At 36.2% G+C, this 18,061-nt stretch overlaps 1 protein-coding gene across 1 annotated transcript in view; it reads left to right on the top strand.

The window, feature by feature from the left end:
• LOC101898988 (headcase protein) overlaps positions 1-18,061 on the top strand; it is a 389,567-nt gene that overhangs the window by 122,899 nt on the left and 248,607 nt on the right. The gene's annotated exons all lie outside the window — the stretch shown is intronic.

The raw sequence follows: 18,061 nt of genomic DNA, 5'->3' as shown, positions 1-18,061 counted from the left end.
GCACTATCGCATTCAGCACGCGTCACAAAATAAGGTGCCTCGCTTCATTTCTAGCGCACAATGACCACCAAAATCTCCGGATACCAATCCGTTGGACTATTGTGTCTGGAGTATTTTGGAAAATAAGGTTGACACTAAAAAATACCAAAGTGTCGATCACCTCAAGCAAGCGCTTCGCCGGGAATGGGCCAAAATACCGCAGAGCAACATTCGGGCAGCGTGTGACGGTTTTATTGGCCGTTTGAAGGCCACAATTCGTGCCAAAGTTGACCAATTCGAACAAATCTAAAATTTGATGTTATTTCCGACATTTCTTGTTTTCATTCAATAAAATTAAAAAAGAAATTGTAAAAATTATGGCGTTTGACTTTGTTGCCCTGTAAAATTTGGAAATTATATACAGTAGGCCATTTTGTATGTAATTTTGCTATGGTAGATTTAAAGTGTCCAGAATACTAAAATCTTCTCTTCGTTTATTTTTCCTATAGCCAAACAAAAAAAAATTAAATAAAATAAAAATCTGATAATGGTCCCATAGGACTATCATACCCAGCCAAATATCTTATTACCAAATAATGGGTTTATTCAGAACATTTTGGCACTAGTAACTACCTACAGCATCCATCCATATACCTTATTTCATATGAAGTAAGTACTTTCTAAAATGCCACCAATAAAAATAAGAAAAAAAGCATTCGTTATATTTTTAGCCCTCAAGTTTGGTACCAGAAACTACTTACCACCCAGTAGCCTAACCTTTACCAAAATGCTACCAACTGAACGGACTTTTTTTGTGAATTTTGTAATATTTTTATACCCTGCACCATACTATGGAGGGTACATTAATTTTCATTCCGTTTGTAACTCCTCGAAATACTCATGCCAACAAAGTATATATATTCTTGATCAGCCTGAAATTCTAAGTCGATTTAGGGATATCTGTCTGTCTGTTGTAATCACGCTATCTTTCGAACGAATTGAGATAGAAGGCTAAAATTTTGCACACATGTTTATTTTACCAGTAGGCAGGTTAAGTTCGTAAATGGGCCATGTAGGTCCACGTTTTCTTATAGCCCCCATATAACGGTACCTCCCGATATTCTGTATTTTGATGATTTTAGCGACAATATTCACCGGAATTGTTTCTAATTTAATACTTGAATTTCGAAATGGATACACATGGATGGCCTAAGACAGAAAATTGTCTATGCAGGTCCACGTATAGCCTTAGTATAGCCCCCATATAACGGTACCTCCCAATATTCGGTATTTTGAAGATCTTAGCGTCATTATTCAGCGGAGTAGTTTCAAATTACGTATTTAGAGTTCATAGTGGGTACTACAGTCTGTGACAGAAAATTGCCTTTGCAGGTCCAGGTGATTGTATAGGCCCCATATATCAGTTCCTCCCTCTTTTTTTTGACGATTTTAGGTACAATACTCACCGAAATTGTTTGAGATGTCGTATTTGAAGTTCGTAATGGATTCTACAGCCTGTGACAGAAAATTGTCAATGCAGGTACGGGTCTTCGTATACCTCTGATATATCGGTACCTCCCTATACAGGGTTGTCCATATTCGACGGACCTTTTGTACGGGAACAAATGCAAATCAATGCGAATAATCCGTTGTAAAGTGGACCGAGCCATGCCCAACTGCTGAGAACGGCGTTTTTGGGATGTTCTTGGGGACTTCTCAACACTGGCTCGTACGACAGCGATATTCTCGGCCGATCGCCTTACCAGTCGAAAATTTTTCGTATAAACGCTTAATGGTGTTCTTAGAAGGCGCACTTCTCACATTTCTTTTTAACAATTGACTTCTTCCGTTGAATGTAAATTTCAACTATTTTAGAGCGCTCGCGCGTCGTGTATTGGTTCGTGGTAAAAATCTGCTTGGACTGACGCTTCAAACGCGGTATGTCATTAAGCGATGTGACATCTCTGTCAAAAGTTATGGCGTTCCCAGATGGGTCCATCGAATATGGGCAACCCTGTATACAGTATTTCGATAATTTTAGCAAGATTATTCACCGTTTATTTCTAGTTTCGAATTTGAATATTTTAACGGCTTATGACAAACAATGCGTATGTAGGTTCATGTCATATTGACCCAATATAACGGCTTTTTCAAGATTTTAACAGAATTTTTAAACGATTTTATTTTTAGAAAATTTCTAAATTCGTGCCAAATGGTGGAGGTAATTCAAAGTTCGGCCCGGCCGAGCTTACTGCTATGTAACTTGTTTTATTATGATCATTATGTATGTTCATCGTCAAACTCTTTGTATTTTCTTATTCTTATTTGTTTGCTGGTTTTGTAGTTGGACTAGCACATTCTGCGTCACCGTAACTCATTACTTGGTACGATAGTTGTAAGGTTTTTGCCGGGTAAATTTTTTATAAGAATAGCTATATTTTTCAAATTGTGGGGAAATAATTAAAAAGTCCTTTCCAAATTTATTTTATGTTTAGTAATAAAATATCTTTTCATAAACTGCAATTTATTTCTTCCTTAAGAAGCTGATTTTTTTTTTTTTTGAATTCAACATTTTAATGGAATGTTATTTTAATGGAATTGATACCCCCACTGTTAATTTCTACGTTCTTTCTAGTTTCGAATTCCCTTTTTCTCTACAAACTTCCCAACTGCCTTTTTTTCTACTAGAAATGTTATTTTGCTATCGTAGTTGCTTCTGTTGTTTTTTTCGCTTGTTACGCTCGACATCAAAACAATATCAACTGGCGGTGTCAACTATGACACGACAACAATAACAACAAAAAACATTGATAAAATTGCATTTTAATTGAAAATAAAATTTGCATTTTTTTCCACTTTAATTCCTTTGTATTTTTGTTCTCTCAGAGTTTGGTTCTCGCTTTCATTACAAAAAATACAAAATAAGTATTTCTCTGGTATTCTTTGTTTTTAGATTTTGTTTTGTACAGCATCTAATTATGGTCTCAAGTGCTACCACCACCGGCGGACGAGAAAATAGTGGTGCAGAAACACCTTTGTAGGTAGACCACCGATACTTTACCTTGTCTCTTTTGTTCATCAAAGTATATCATTACTACCCCCCGCTGGAAATGACTGAGATCTGTAGTAGTCACCATTGTTAGGTCAGGCAATCAGCCTGTCTGTCCGCTGTTTTAATTGTAAATAACACTCGACTCGACTCTCTTCGCATTTGGCCAGGTTAGGTTTCACAAATGTCTACCACCCAATTCGATTTCCTTGCTAATTTGCATTAAGCCCCATTTAATGTTCCAACACTTAATTTCAAGCATTTTAAGTGAGTTTCTTTTATGCTACTGTATTTTTGTCTGAAGTGGTTGTTAATGATCGGTTTTCGTTGTTGTATTTCATGGGAGAAATTAGTCGGGTTTCTATATTTTGTTGAAATGATATCCAGAATTAAAGAGAGCAAGCCGTGGGAGTTTCTATGAGAGCAAAACCCTGGAAATAATCAACCAAATGATGAGACTCTTGTAATGTTTCAATTTTTATCATCTTAGCGGTACAGGGTCCATGTAACAGTTCAAAGATTACATTTCACAATTAAAGAGAGCAAGCCGTGGGAGTTTTTATGAGAGCAAAAACCTGGGAATAATCAACGAAAAGATCTTAGCGGTACAGGGTCCCTGTAACAGTTCAAGCCCAGTTTGGGTAGGTTTTATGGATAGACATACTCCGCACGGTCTAAGCACATCAATGTTTTTGAAATCTAAAGTAATTGTTAATTTTCAAAACGTCTAACAATATTCTAAAAATAACCTGGTAGTCGGAAGGACATTATGTGTGACCGTTCGTAGGCCATGTCCATGTCGCCCATACAAAAGAAAATTCTAGGGATATTAAGGTTTTTCCGATTTGGTCGTAAATCAAGTTTTCACATGGTGAAGAGTATTACAAGTTTTGTTTAGTCGAACTTATTGTCGTTTTAACTTTTTATACCCTCCACCATTATATGGAGGGTACATTATCATATCATTCCGTTTGTAACTCCTCAAAATCTTCACGATGGACAATACAAAGTATATACAGGGGAGTTAAAAAATCTGCAACAAAGTCAAACGCAATAATTTTTACAATTTTTTTTTTAAATTTTATTGAATGAAGGCAAAAGATGTCGAAAAAAGCATCAAATTAAAGAATTAGTTTGGATTTGTTTGAATTGATCACCTTTGGCACGAATTATGGCCTTCAAACGGCCAATGAAACCGTCACACGCTGCCCGAATGTTACTCTGCGGTATTTTGGCCCATTTCCGGCGAATCGCTTACTTGAAGTGATCGACACTTTGATATAATTTACTGCCAACCTTGCTTTTCAAAATACTCCTGACACAATAGTCCAACGGATTGGTATCCGGTGATTTTGGTGGCCATTTTGCGTTGGAAATGAAGCGGGGAACCTCATTTTGTAACCATTCTTGGGTTGCGCGTGCTGATTGCCATAGTGCTGAGTCCTGTTGGAATGTCCATAGTCTGCGGCCAAAATGTTTGAGTGCCCAAGGCTTTAATACACCCTCCAGAATATTATCGCGATAATATTCGGCATTTATTCTGATTTCCTGATTTATTCTGATGCCATGGTCGATTAATACGAGCGGAGAGCGACCATCGGCTGTTATGGCGGCCCACACCATCACCATGGCCGGCGCTTGAGTTCTGGTGTCCAACTGAAGGTGCACATTTTCAGCTGACCTCTATGGCAAGTAAACACGATCATTTTGTTTGTTTGTACAACCTGCTGGACAACGAATGTTTTCTCATCGGAGAAAACTAAATTCGGCAGTTTCTCCACTTTCGGTCATGCGAATTAACTCTTTAGCTCTTTTGAGTCTTTTTTCTTTTTGTTGCGGTGTAAGTTCTTGCACTTTTTGGAATTTCAATGACTTTATACCGAGCTCATTTTTCAATATTTGCTGAATGGAATATTGCGATATGTTCAGCTCACGAGCTATTTTTCGGCCACAGCGACGCGGGTTTCGATTTAGTCGCTTCTTTAGAAAGAAATCACGCTTGAATTCCATCACGAATAACTTTTTTTTCTGGAAAATTCTCACCAAAATGCTTAAGTACGCTTGCAAACAATATAATGAGCTGGTACTGGAATATATTTAACAGCTGTCGGACGAGTGGCATAGAAGTGATAGCAGTCTTAAGTTGTTTGCCGTTTTTTCATCTCCCCTTGTATATTCTTGATCAGAGTAAAATTCTAAGATGATTTAACGATGTCCGTCTGTCTATGTGTCTGTACATCCGTCTGTCTCTCTTTTGTAATCACGCTATAACGCTCATATATCGGTACATCCCGATATTCGGGATTTTGATGATTTTAGCGACATTATTCACCCGAATTGTTTCAAATTTCGCATTTGAAGTTTGTAAAGGGTACTACAGCCTATGCCTAAAAATTTCGTATGCTGGTCCACGTCTTCGTATAGCCCCCATATAAGGGTACCTCCCGATATTCTGTACTTTGGTGATTTAGGCGACATTATTCCACCGAAGTGTTTTAAATTTTGTATTTGAAGATCTTAATGGGTACTACAGTATATGCTTACAAATTCTGTATTCATGTCCTCGTCTTTGTATAGCCCCCATATAACGATACCTGTCGATATTCGGTATTTTGATGATTTTACCGACATTACTAATGGGTTACTCATTGTTTCAAATTTTGTATTTAAAGTTCGTAATGGGCACTACAGCCAGTGCATAAAAGTCAGCCCACGTATAAAAGTCATCATTAAATCGGTACTTTATGTAATTTTTTTTTTTGAAAAATTTCAAATTCGTTCTAAACAGGGGAGGGCATTAAAAGTTCGGCCCGGCCTAACTAACATAACCATTAGAAGCAATAATATTTATTTGTTTGTTATTTTTAACATTTAATTACTTTAAGATTAAAATATTTCAATATCAATTGTTATTGCATCGTTTGTGTGTATGTAACTAACTTCAACGGATGTTTGCAATAAATAACAATTATTTTGCCATAAAACCCTGGTAGTTTCAACTAATTTATTACGGTAATTATGGCGGTGTTAATGAAAACATTTAAGTTCAGCTGCATCTAATCTCTAGAAGCTAATATTAACAAATTTATACAAATCTACAATTGTGAGAGCTAACGCTGCTGTACATTCTATGAAGAACATAAATTGATTAATGAACTCCTTTAGTTTAGCCCTGATATTTAAAACAAAACATTGAATGAATGAATGAATATCTCGATCACAATGGCTTTACGTTGGGAAAAATGCATTTTAGAAAAACAATAACAAAATGCTAAATAGTATTTAACAGCAAAATACCAAAACAAATCATGACTTGTTTTAATTATAACAAATATTGGATGCAAACATACATATATATCTAGATATGCCAATACATATAATTTTTTCCACAAATGATCTGATATAGTTGAGCCATAGAAAATCCCCAGCCCAGGCCAGACAATGAATTCATAGTTTATGCATAGTTAAGATAAAACTTGGAAAAACAAAAAATACTACAACGTCACTCCGCCGCCTGCTGTCGTTGTTTTGAATGACAGCATCCATGGTTTAGCGGTCTTGGCTACTGGTCTGGTTTAGAACAAATAGCAGATTTTTGAAAAAACAAAAACTAAATAATACAGCTGCCGTTAGCAGGCATCCGCCACTTCCCACTGATAGTAGAATACTACGTCTGAAGAGAAACCGACCGGTTAGCAAAAATAGTCATGGACGACCTCTTTCCTCAGCAAAAAAATCATAACAAAGCTCACTATTATTTCCCCTCAAGCTCTTAACACTACAACTAGCCGCCTCTACTCTCGAGAATTTTTAAACTGAATAAAATTCGCAAATAATTTTTTCTTACCATTCATTTCAAAACAAAAATCACATGAAGACATTAACAATTTTTATCGAGAATGAAAATAAAACAAAAAATTAAGCCAGCCGGCACAATAAAATGACGAATGAACTGCAAAATAACAATATCAACGTCACTCCATTTCCAGCATTTTTTCATTCAACGCCAGCGGTAAAATCGGTCAAGCCAGCAGCACTCCTTCAGACCATTTAACAAATAGTCGAAAACATTCGAAATTAAATTAAAATGTTAACATATGCAAAATTATGTACTGCTAAAGCTGTTTTCATGTTTCCCCTCTGTCCTTACACTTGTTTTGGATGAAAACGGCGGGGATAAATGTTGTTGGAAAACGTCTTTTTTCAATTAAAATCTATAATAAAATATTTTGTTTTGCAACAGGCAATAATTACGACATTTATGCAGCCATCTTCGTTGTCTAAATTTCTAATTTTATTCCCTTTGGAGTGGAAAATTGGCTAAATGATTCAGCCATTGTCGGAATATCTATTTATGTAGGTATTTTTGGGTATTTATTTTTCAAAATCTCAATTGTTCCTAAGTAACAGGTTTGTATACCCTCGGCCATATGGCTAGGTCATTTGATACTGCCAAAACGTGCCTAATTTTTAGACCTTAGGTCTCTTTGGACCAAATCCGTTTCAGGACATTTGGAGTCGATCGAGCAATGTCCGCCCATCTGCCTGGCTGGCTGGCTGGTGCACATGATAACTCTCGAACGGAGTATCCGATTTGGTCCAAACTTGGTACATCGTTATATTTTTGTCAAACATAGATCGAGTTCGGAGATGAGCAATATCGGTCCACGGCTTTTGGTATCTTCCCTACAAAAGGTAAAAATTTTCAAAAAAAAATTATGTTTTCTGCACAGAAAGAGAAGGAATAATCCGATTTTGCTCCAACTTTGCAAATCCTAATATTTTCGTCAGGTTCGGAAATGAACAATATCGGTCCACTCCATCAAGTCTCTACCCCACATAGGGTCAAAATTGAAATTGATGTGATGTAGGAGTCCGATTGTCTTTAAATTTCACACATCCCAATATTTATTTTAACCCAAAGTCTGGTGTTTAGATGGAATATATCGGTCCACTTCTTCTGGTACCTCCCCCGCAAAAGGTCGAAATTTAAAAAAAAAAAAAAAAAATACAACGTTTGTTTATTAGTGGAGAACGATGGTAATGTTTACCAGCCTTACCCCCTGGTAAACATTACCATCGTTCTCCACTAAAAAACAAACGTTGTTTTTATAAAAACAATAATAAAGGGATAAAGCCTGACCATTTTGCAACAACAAAATACTACGGAATCACGAACAAACAAGCCAACATTGTTCCAAACAAAAAAAACTTTTTCTGCACAGAAAGAGAAACGATAATCCGATTTTGCTCGAATTTTTCCGATTTCCCTAATATTTGTGTCATTACTAGGTCAGGAGCGAATATAGACATTATCGGTCCTCTCCATCAAGTACCTCCCCCACAAGGGTTCAACATTTTGAATAATTATAACTCTTATAAAATTTGATGTAATAGTCCGATTGTCTTCAAATTTAATCCTATTATTTTTATTAACCCAAGATCTGGTATTAAGACGGATTATATCAGTCCACTCTTTCTTGTACCTCCGCCACAAAAGGTCGAAATTTTGAATATTCATTAAGCTCATAAAACGCGAAATTAACATCCGATTTCATTTAGACTTTTCACATCTGAATATTTCTATCAACGCAGGATCTGTTATAAAGACGGTAGAGATAGGACCATTCCTTCCGGTGCTTCTCCCATAAAGCGTCAAAGTTTTGAAAAACCAAAACGTTTATAAAATCTGAAGTAAGCATCAGGTTCTCTTTGTATTTCACTCATACATATAGTTTTGCTAACACAAGATCTGTTGTGAATATGCTATATATCTGATAACCCCTTCTGGTACCTCACCTTTCAACAATTGTATCTGTCAATTGCGAAAGAACTCAGCGATTCTTTACAACTTGCTAAATATATGTCTTTTAACCAGAAACCTCAGATGAATAAGGAATTTATGATTTCTCATAAATTGGATATAAATGTTCGATTTTCTTATTATTTTGGCCATACCAATATTTATACACCACAAGCTGGTCAGGGTATTATGTCTTTGTGCATTTGTTTGTAACAGGCAAAAGGAAGCGAGATAGACCCATAGTTCCTTTTGATGATCTGCATAGAATCACTTTCTGAGTTGATTTATGCATGTCAGTCCGTCCGTCCGTCTGTCCATGTATTCTTGTGAACAAAATGCAGGTCGCATTTATTATCCGATTGAGATGAAATTTTGCAAACAACATTTCTTTGGACCAAGGACGAACCCTATTGAAATTGGAGATAATCGGTCAAAATTTAGATGTAGCTCCCATATATATATTCGTCCGATTTGCCTTTTATTGTGCACCAAACGTGAAATATCAGCCCGAATAGTATGGAATTTTGCACATACAACCAAATTAGGCTTGAAAATAAGCATGCCAAATTTGATGTAAATCGGTTCAGATATAGATATAGCTCTCATATATATTATTCATCCGAGTTGTTATTTTTGTCCTCCGCAGCCGTAATATGCACTCTGTAACAACAATATTTGGGGAAATATATCAAATGCAGCTCAGAAATACCTTTGCTAAATTTTATCGAGATCGGTTCAGATTTGGATTTAGTTACCATATATAACTTCGTCCGATTTACCTTTTATTGTGCACCAAACGTCTAATATTTGCCCAAATGGGATGGAATTTGGCACCCACAACCGAATTTTGTCTAGAAGGTAGTATGCCAAATTTGGTGAAGATCGGTTCAGATATAGCTATAGCTCCCATATATATTGTTCATCCGATTTGTTGTATTTGTTACCTACAGCCGTAATATGCGCTCCGTAACAACGATATTCAGGGAAATATATCAAATACAGCTCAGAAATATCTTTGCCAATTTTTATCAAGATCGGTTCAGATTTGGATATAGTTACCATATATATCTTTATCTGATTTCAAATTAATTTTGCACCAAATGGACAATACAAGTCCGAATTTAAAAAATACAAATGCTTCGGCATATTTAGTCCTTTGAATTTTAAATTATAATTATAATCATAGCGTGTATGATTGAATTCTCCCATAAAAACTTTTAATTGTTATGCGGAGCTCAACTAAATTAGCAAAGTGGTGTAGGGTATCAAAAAATCGGCCCCGCCTGACTTTAGGACTTTCTTTACTGGTTTTATCTGTATTAGATGAAGTATGAAAATGGAATACTTCGGTCGACTATAGCTGGTAGTTCACGCACATGTTAACATTTTCTAAAAATTATCACGTATCTCATGTAAACTGAGGAAAGTTACCAATAAAGTCCAAACCTGGCACGCCGCAATATTTATATCATATTTACTTAGGTCCGATACGAAATGAACAATATTGGTCTATTCTTTTAAGCCCCACTCTATAGAGGGTCAAGAGTTTGAATAATCATAACAGAAGTCAAAATATTTTTAAATAATCGAACATTAGCTGAGGGTATACATCTGTCGGCAAAACCGATCGATCCTTTTTTACTTGTTTTACTACCAACATAAAATGTGAGAAAAATAATAAAAAAATAATTATGTGGCTAAAAAGTACATTATACGTAAATCAATATTTTGTTAATGTGGTATTTATTTAGCTAATTTTTTCCCAACAAATATAAAAAATAAACATTTTTTTGAATTCATTAAAGTTTGAAGTATCTACCCTCTCTTCCTTCGACATGCGAAATAGGTTGACGTCAATGTGTCTAATTCTCATCTCATCTTATTTTTTTATTTTGATATTTTGCTAATTTACTTGAAATATGAAATCTGATCCAAATTGCCCATTTTCTTGTTCAGGTTTACCGCCACTCATTTTAATAGAAACCTAATTAATCCAAAGGCACTAGACAAGATTAAATTGAGTGCCACACCACAATGGACGATAACAGAAAGTCAGACTAAGTCAGCTGCACCCATTTCAGTGGGCTTGCTATGTTTGGCTGGCTTACTTTTCACACTCTTACCCAACCGCTGGTAATGACTAAATGGCTGGCTGGCTGGCTGGCCCGGTCAGTTGTGGCACTGAGACGTTTTAACTTACATTGCAATTAACATGATAATGGCTGTGTTAGATGGCTAATGTTACAACATTATTTAGTGTTGAAAATAATTCACGTTATCGTAAATTTAATCGCAGCAACAAGGTAAGGTGATGGGATAAAGCCAAAATGTGAAGATTTCCAGAGGCCTTCCTTCGTGGCATTACCTTTTAAGCTGGTGGTAAAATTTTCCAACAATTTAAGGATTATTAAGGATAGAGGACAGGGCCTTTCGAAATGTCATACGTAAGCCATTTTTATATCCCTCTCACATTTGGTGTGTGCGTGTCTTTGCCTTATGGCAAATAATTCATACACATTTTTATTTGTTTTTTTTTTTTCTTCTTCTCGTTTATGTTTGCCATCCTTTGTTTTATTCTAACGCCAAATAAATTACTTTGGGGCTGGCTGCAACAGGATCCATTCATATGTATGAATTTTCACATTTGTTGCTGTTAAAAATGGCAGCTAATGTTTTATGAGTTTTTTGAACTTTTGAAGCAGGGTACTCTTTTGCCTCCAAACTCTTGTCTCAATCCCCCGGCCCAGAAAACCACAAATGAAACCAAAACCACACATTCGGTTTAGGAGCAAAAACATCATTGCAAAGTTCTTCTTAATTACCAGCAGACAGATCGACAGACAGTAAGACTCTCGGAGGCTATGCGCAGAGCAAAAGGAAAATAAACTAACGGCAGACTCAGTCAGTACCCACACGAAGACCCCAGCTGTCAAAGACAATTTGAATTTGTTGCCAAAATCGTGTGTGTTATTTAAGACAGTTAACGAAAAGGTTAACACGTGTTATTGCAAAAATCAAATATTCAAGTAAATACCCTCAGTCAGTCGGCGTACAACCAGCCTGCCAGCCTTGCCACAATTACGTTCAAAATTACCTGAACTCCAAACCTCTGTGAAATAAAAATGGAGAAAAACACTTGTTAGATATTTACACCCAACGAACGAACAAACGAAAAAGCAGACAACCAAATACGAGGAGATCTTTAAGGTCTCATTCCTTACATGATTCGTTGACTCAAGACGACGTAACGTTTGGAAAATGAAAAAAAAAAAAACGGCAATACCGTACGAAATCGGAAAATGTTACATTTTAAATTAACTCAATGATGAGAGATGGACTATGAATAAATACAGTCAGAGAAAACTGGAAGAGATTCCAAATAAAATAATACTAGATGGTGGAGGGCTTTCTGGAAGTCTTCTTTTTCTGTACATAAAAGGTCTGCAGAGGTCTTTTGTGCATAGAATGCCTTCAGAAGGTAATATGTCTAAAAAAAGCCCAGTATAGGTTTATTGAGGGCGTTTCGAAGGTCTTGTGGTTATAAACCACATCTATGGCTCCAGTCTCCATCGAAACATGAATAAAATCTTCTGCCTGAAGAAAGTCTTCTCTTCGGAAAAGAGTTTAAATGATCAAATCCTTCAAAAAAAAAAAAAGGAAAATGCCTCTCTAAAAATTTAAAATGGTATTTTCCCTGAAGAAGGTCCTGTTCTAACCATAGAAGGAACATACTAAACCTTTTCTTCAAAGTAGATTTTCCATGGTGTTATATTTATAGAATTCCATAAAAAATAATTTTCTCCATAGAATTTTTATAAAAGAGCCTTCTCTCTAAAGAGGACCAGCAAAAGGAAGTTTCGAAGGGTTTGTGTCTAAAAAATGCCGTTGAAACTCTTCTCTCCGTTGAGATCTCTTAAAGAGAGGTCTTTGTAAGAGAACTTATTTTTTTAGAAGCTCGACAGTCTAAATTCAAATGTCTCTTCTCTGAATATTAACTTTAAAAATCCGTTGCATAGAGGACTTCTCTCTATACAGTGTGATATGACAAAACTGCAACTAACTTCAGACTGCTGTCATTTTAAAGCCACTCGTCCTACAGCTGTTAAAATTATTCCATGGACAGCTTATTATACTGTTTACAAGCGTATAGGAGCATTTAGGTGATGGAATTCAAGCGTGATATTATTATATTTGGCTGGAAAACCACAAGTGGCTATTGTTAGAGCACTCCATAGTCCATAGATTTTTTTGTGTTTTGTATCATCGCTCGTTATCGAGATACTGGTAGCGTAGCCCGACGTCAAGGAAGTGGACGGAAAAAAACAGCAACATCAGCAGAAATGGTTCGAAAAGTTAACAAGCGACTTTATCTAAGCACGCGTCGCAGTGGCCGAAAAATGGCTCGTGAGCTGAACATATCGCAATATTCCATTCGGCTAATATTGAAAAATGAGCCATTGAAATTCCAAAAAGTGCAAGAACTTACACCGCAACAGAATGAAAATAGACTCGAGAGAGCTTAAAAGTTGCTTCGCTTGGCCGAAAGTGGTGAACTGCCGAATTTGGTTTTCTCCGATGAGAAAACATTCGTTGTAGTTTGTAATCAAATATGATGATCGCTCTCCGCTCGTAATAATCGACCGTGGCATCAGAATAAATGCCGAATATTTTCGCGAAAATATTCTGGAGGGTGTATTAAAGCCTTGGGCACGCAAATATTTTGGCCGCATACCTTGGGCCTTGGACATTCCAACAGGACTCAGCACAGCTGCACTCAGCACGCGCACACCCAAGAATGATTACAAAATCAGGTTCCTTGCTTCATTTCCAGCGCACAATGGCCACCAAAATCTCCGGATACCAATCCGTTGGCACTAAAAAATCCAGTCGTACCAATACCACCAGTGTCGATCACCTCAAGCAAGCGCTTCGCCGCGAATGGGCCAAAATACCGCAGAGCAACATTCGGGCAGCGTGTGACAGTTTCATTGGCCGTTTGAAAGCCATAATTCGTGCAAAAGGTGACCAAATCAAACAAATCTAAACTTATTCTAAAAGTTGATGCTATTTCCGACAATTTTTGTTTTTATTCAATAAAATTGGGAATAACTACTGGTTAAGTAAAACCCCAAAAAATACTAATCAATTTGCTGTCCTTGATAGTGAAAATGAACCATTACCATCTTCAAACCCCCCTGAAAAGGTTTTTAAACCACCGCCAATATTCGTTGACAAAGTTTCAAATATTCAACCTCTGATTGCACTATTGTCAGAGACTGTCCCAAATGAGTACGAGATCAAAACTCTTCGTAAGCAGCAGGTCAAGATCCAACCAAAAACACATGAAACATACAAAAGAATTGTCAGCGAATTAGAACAGAAGAATACTGAGTTTTACACCTACAAACCAAAGTGTGAAAGAGGTTTTAAAGTAATTATGCGAAACATGCATCCCTCAATAGACACTCAATGCCTCAAAAATGAACTTTCTCGCCTTGGCCATGAAGTAACTAATATATGGAACATAAAAAGCCGTTACAAAAAAGAGCCTCTTCCTCTATTTGAACTGGTATTGGTAAGTAAGCCGAACAATAAGGATATATACTCAATAACAAAACTAATGTCAAATATAATTAAATTTGAACCACCACGTCCTAAGAAAATTATTCCACAATGTACTAATTGTCAACAACATGGTCATACAAAGGCATACTGTCGAAAAAAACCGATATGTGTAAAATGTGCAGGACCCCATGAAAGTAGGTCTTGTCCTAAAAAACACTGGGCAAATGAAGTTAAGTGTGCTCTCTGTAATGGCAACCACCCTGCAAATTACAAAGGTTGCTCTGTTTACAAACAAATTTATACTCACCATTACCCTTCTCTAAGGAAAACAATAAATGAGCAATTAGAGCCGCAGCATCCTTCCACTTCAGCTGAGCGAAGGGAGAACGTCCAGTATTCAAGTGTAGCTAGAAACGCTATACAAAACAATCAAATACCTAGCGGAACACAACCACAAAATCAACAGACAACAACTAATAAACTTCCAGAAATACATGAAATGCTGAGTGGTTTAAATATACTAATGAAACAAATGTCAAACCTTCTTACGAGTATCTCTGAAAAACTTTCCCACATCTAAAGAATGGAAATTTTAAAAGTTATATTCTGGAATGCAAATGGATTATCACAACATACTTTAGAAGTTTCAAATTTCTTACAAACTAATAATATAGATATATTTCTTATATCTGAGACACATTTTACTGATAAAAACCATTTATCCATTCCAAAATATAACTTCTATCACGTCATGCATCCATCTGGGAAGGCGCGTGGTGGTTCAGGCATATTAATAAAAAACACAATAAAACATCACCAAGGAAGACATTACTGCACACCTGAAATACAAGCGACAAGTATTATTGTCCAAACTATACATGGGCCTCTTACAGTCTCATCACTTTATAGTCCTCCAAGGCACAACGTAAAAAAAGATGTATACGTTAGTTACTTCAAAACTCTGGGAAACAAGTTTATAGCTTGCGGAGATTATAACGCAAAACACGTCCATTGGGGATCACGCCTCACAACACCAAAAGGAAGACAACTCTTTTGGGCTATAAAAGACCTAAATTTAAGAACTATTTCTCCCAATTCGCCTACTTACTGGCCCACTGATCTAAATAAATCTCCAGACCTCATAGATTTTTGTGTCTCCAAGGGCATTCCAGAAAACTCAGAAACATGTGTAACTAGCTATGACTTGTCATCTGATCACTCTCCAGTGTCTCTAGTGCTACATTCACAACATGTAAACCAAAACCAAATGTGTAAACTGCACAATAAAAAACAAACTGGCACCTATTTCGTTATCAAATCAGCAATACTATAAATCAAAAGCTTTCCCTAAAAACCGACGAAGAAATTACAGTAGCTGTTGAACATCTAATTCAAGTCATCCAAATGTCATCATGGAACTCCACGCCTAAGTGCAGCTTTGACAAACCCTCAAATTTTAATATTTCATTAGAAAGGAAGCTGTCAGAAAAAAGAAAGGCTAGAAAAAGGTGGCAACAAACTAAATCGCCAGAAGACAAAAAAATACTCAATAAAGCCACATCTGATCTTCAAAAAATGTTAAAAAGTATAAACGAAAGGAACACTGAAAGAGATATTCGAAATTTGGGTACAACCATGAGTACAGACTATTCCCTGTGGAAGTTAACCAGAAATATCAAAAACCAGCCTAAAACAAGCTATCCAATTAGGAAATTTGATAACAGCTGGACAAAAAGTAACTTGGAAAAAGCAACAGTGTTTGCAAAACACTTATTTGACGTCTTCACGCCTAATAACTCTGAAGAAACACCTGATTATATTAAAAATTACCTAAATCAGCCACACCAACTCGACTTACCCATAAAAAAGTTCTCGAAAAATGAAGTTTCGGAAGCGATAAAGTCCTTAAAACTTGGTAAAGCACCTGGATATGACCTAATTACTCCAAAAGTTCTTAAAGAACTTCCACAAGATGGTATTAACCTTATCACGTACATTTTCAACGCTTGTTTAACACGCAATTTTATTCCCCCTCAATGGAAAGTAGCCCAAATTACTATGATCCAAAAACCTGGAAAACCGGCAGACCAAGTTAAATCTTATCGGCCAATCAGTTTATTGCCTATTCTCTCCAAGGTTTTAGAATCACTGTTTCTTAAAAGATTAACACCTATTATTGAGGCAAACAAACTTATTCCACCACACCAATTTGGTTTCAGAAAAAGTCATGGAACTATTGAGCAGATTCATAGGCTAGTCGAAACAATAAATGCTGCATACGAATCAAAGCAATATTGCACTTCGGCCTTTTTAGACATATCACAAGCATTTGATAAAGTATGGCATGACGGTTTACTGTACAAAGCAAAACAACTTCTTCCCATCAATTTCTACTTGTTTATAAAATCTTACATACAAAACAGATTCTTCTATGTACACGAGATTGACGAAAACAGCAACCTTGAGTGTATAAGAGCTGGTGTTCCTCAAGGTAGTGTTATGGGTCCAATATTATACCTTCTGTTTACATCAGATCTTCCGCAATCTGACACTGCTGTTATTGGAACTTTCGCGGATGACACTGCTGTTCTTGCAGTGCACAAAAATCCTGACATGGCCAGCAGTTTGCTCCAAAAATATCTGATCATACTTTGTAAATGGTTTAAGCGTTGGCGTATAAAAACAAATGAAACAAAGTCCAACCATGTAACATTCACCCTCAACCAGGGAATATGTCCACCGGTACAAATGAATCAAATAACACTACCTCAGGAGAAAGAAGTTAAATACCTCGGTCTATATCTAGACAATAAACTTAAATGGCACACACATATAAAAACAAAGCGAAAAGCCCTTGACTTGCAAATTCATAAAATGCATTTTCTAATTGGCTCAAACTCAAAACTGTGTCTCGAAAACAAACTACTAATATACAAATGTATCATAAAGCCCATTTGGACATACGGTATCCAGTTATGGGGAACTGCTTCCAATACAACAATCAAAGTACTGCAACAGTTTCAATCAAAAACACTGCGTAAAATTACCGGAGCGCCATACTTCGTAACGAATAAAAGATTACACGAGGAACTGAACATGAAAACCGTGCAAGAAGAAATAGTACACCAACTTCAAAACTACAAACTGAGAATAGAATCACATCCCAACCCCTTAGCTGCAAACTTAATGGCAAGCTCTGAAACTTTCACAAGATTGAGAAGAAGGGCCCCTCAAGATTTAATTTAATGACTCTAGCCAATTATACCTAAAATTTGTAAGAACTATTATACTATATATGAATCATAGAACTCCAGTAATATTTTAAGGGCAAACCACTGGGTGAACCCTGATGAATTAAAAAATTTTTGATAATTTTCATAATTAATGTAAATATCAAATTAAGATAGAAGGCATTAATAAATATATTAATAAAAAAAAAAAAAAAAAATAAAATTGAAACAAAAGTTTTTTTTTCTCACCCTGTATTTTCTCCATTGCAGCGAGATCTTTCATTTCTGCAATGGAGAACCTTTGAGAATGAATATATTTTCAACAATTTTCTTTTAGTTTTTCCTCAAGTGTAGAACACACTTGTTGCTTGGCTGGCTCCGTCCATGCAATCCATAAAATAGGTGGTGTTGTTGTTGTTGTTATTGCTGTGTCTA

This window comes from Musca domestica, unplaced genomic scaffold (assembly GCF_030504385.1).
Source record: "Musca domestica strain aabys unplaced genomic scaffold, Musca_domestica.polishedcontigs.V.1.1 112, whole genome shotgun sequence".
NCBI classification, from domain to species: Eukaryota; Metazoa; Arthropoda; class Insecta; order Diptera; family Muscidae; genus Musca; species Musca domestica.
This window is presented reverse-complemented; position numbering and strand designations above follow the sequence as displayed.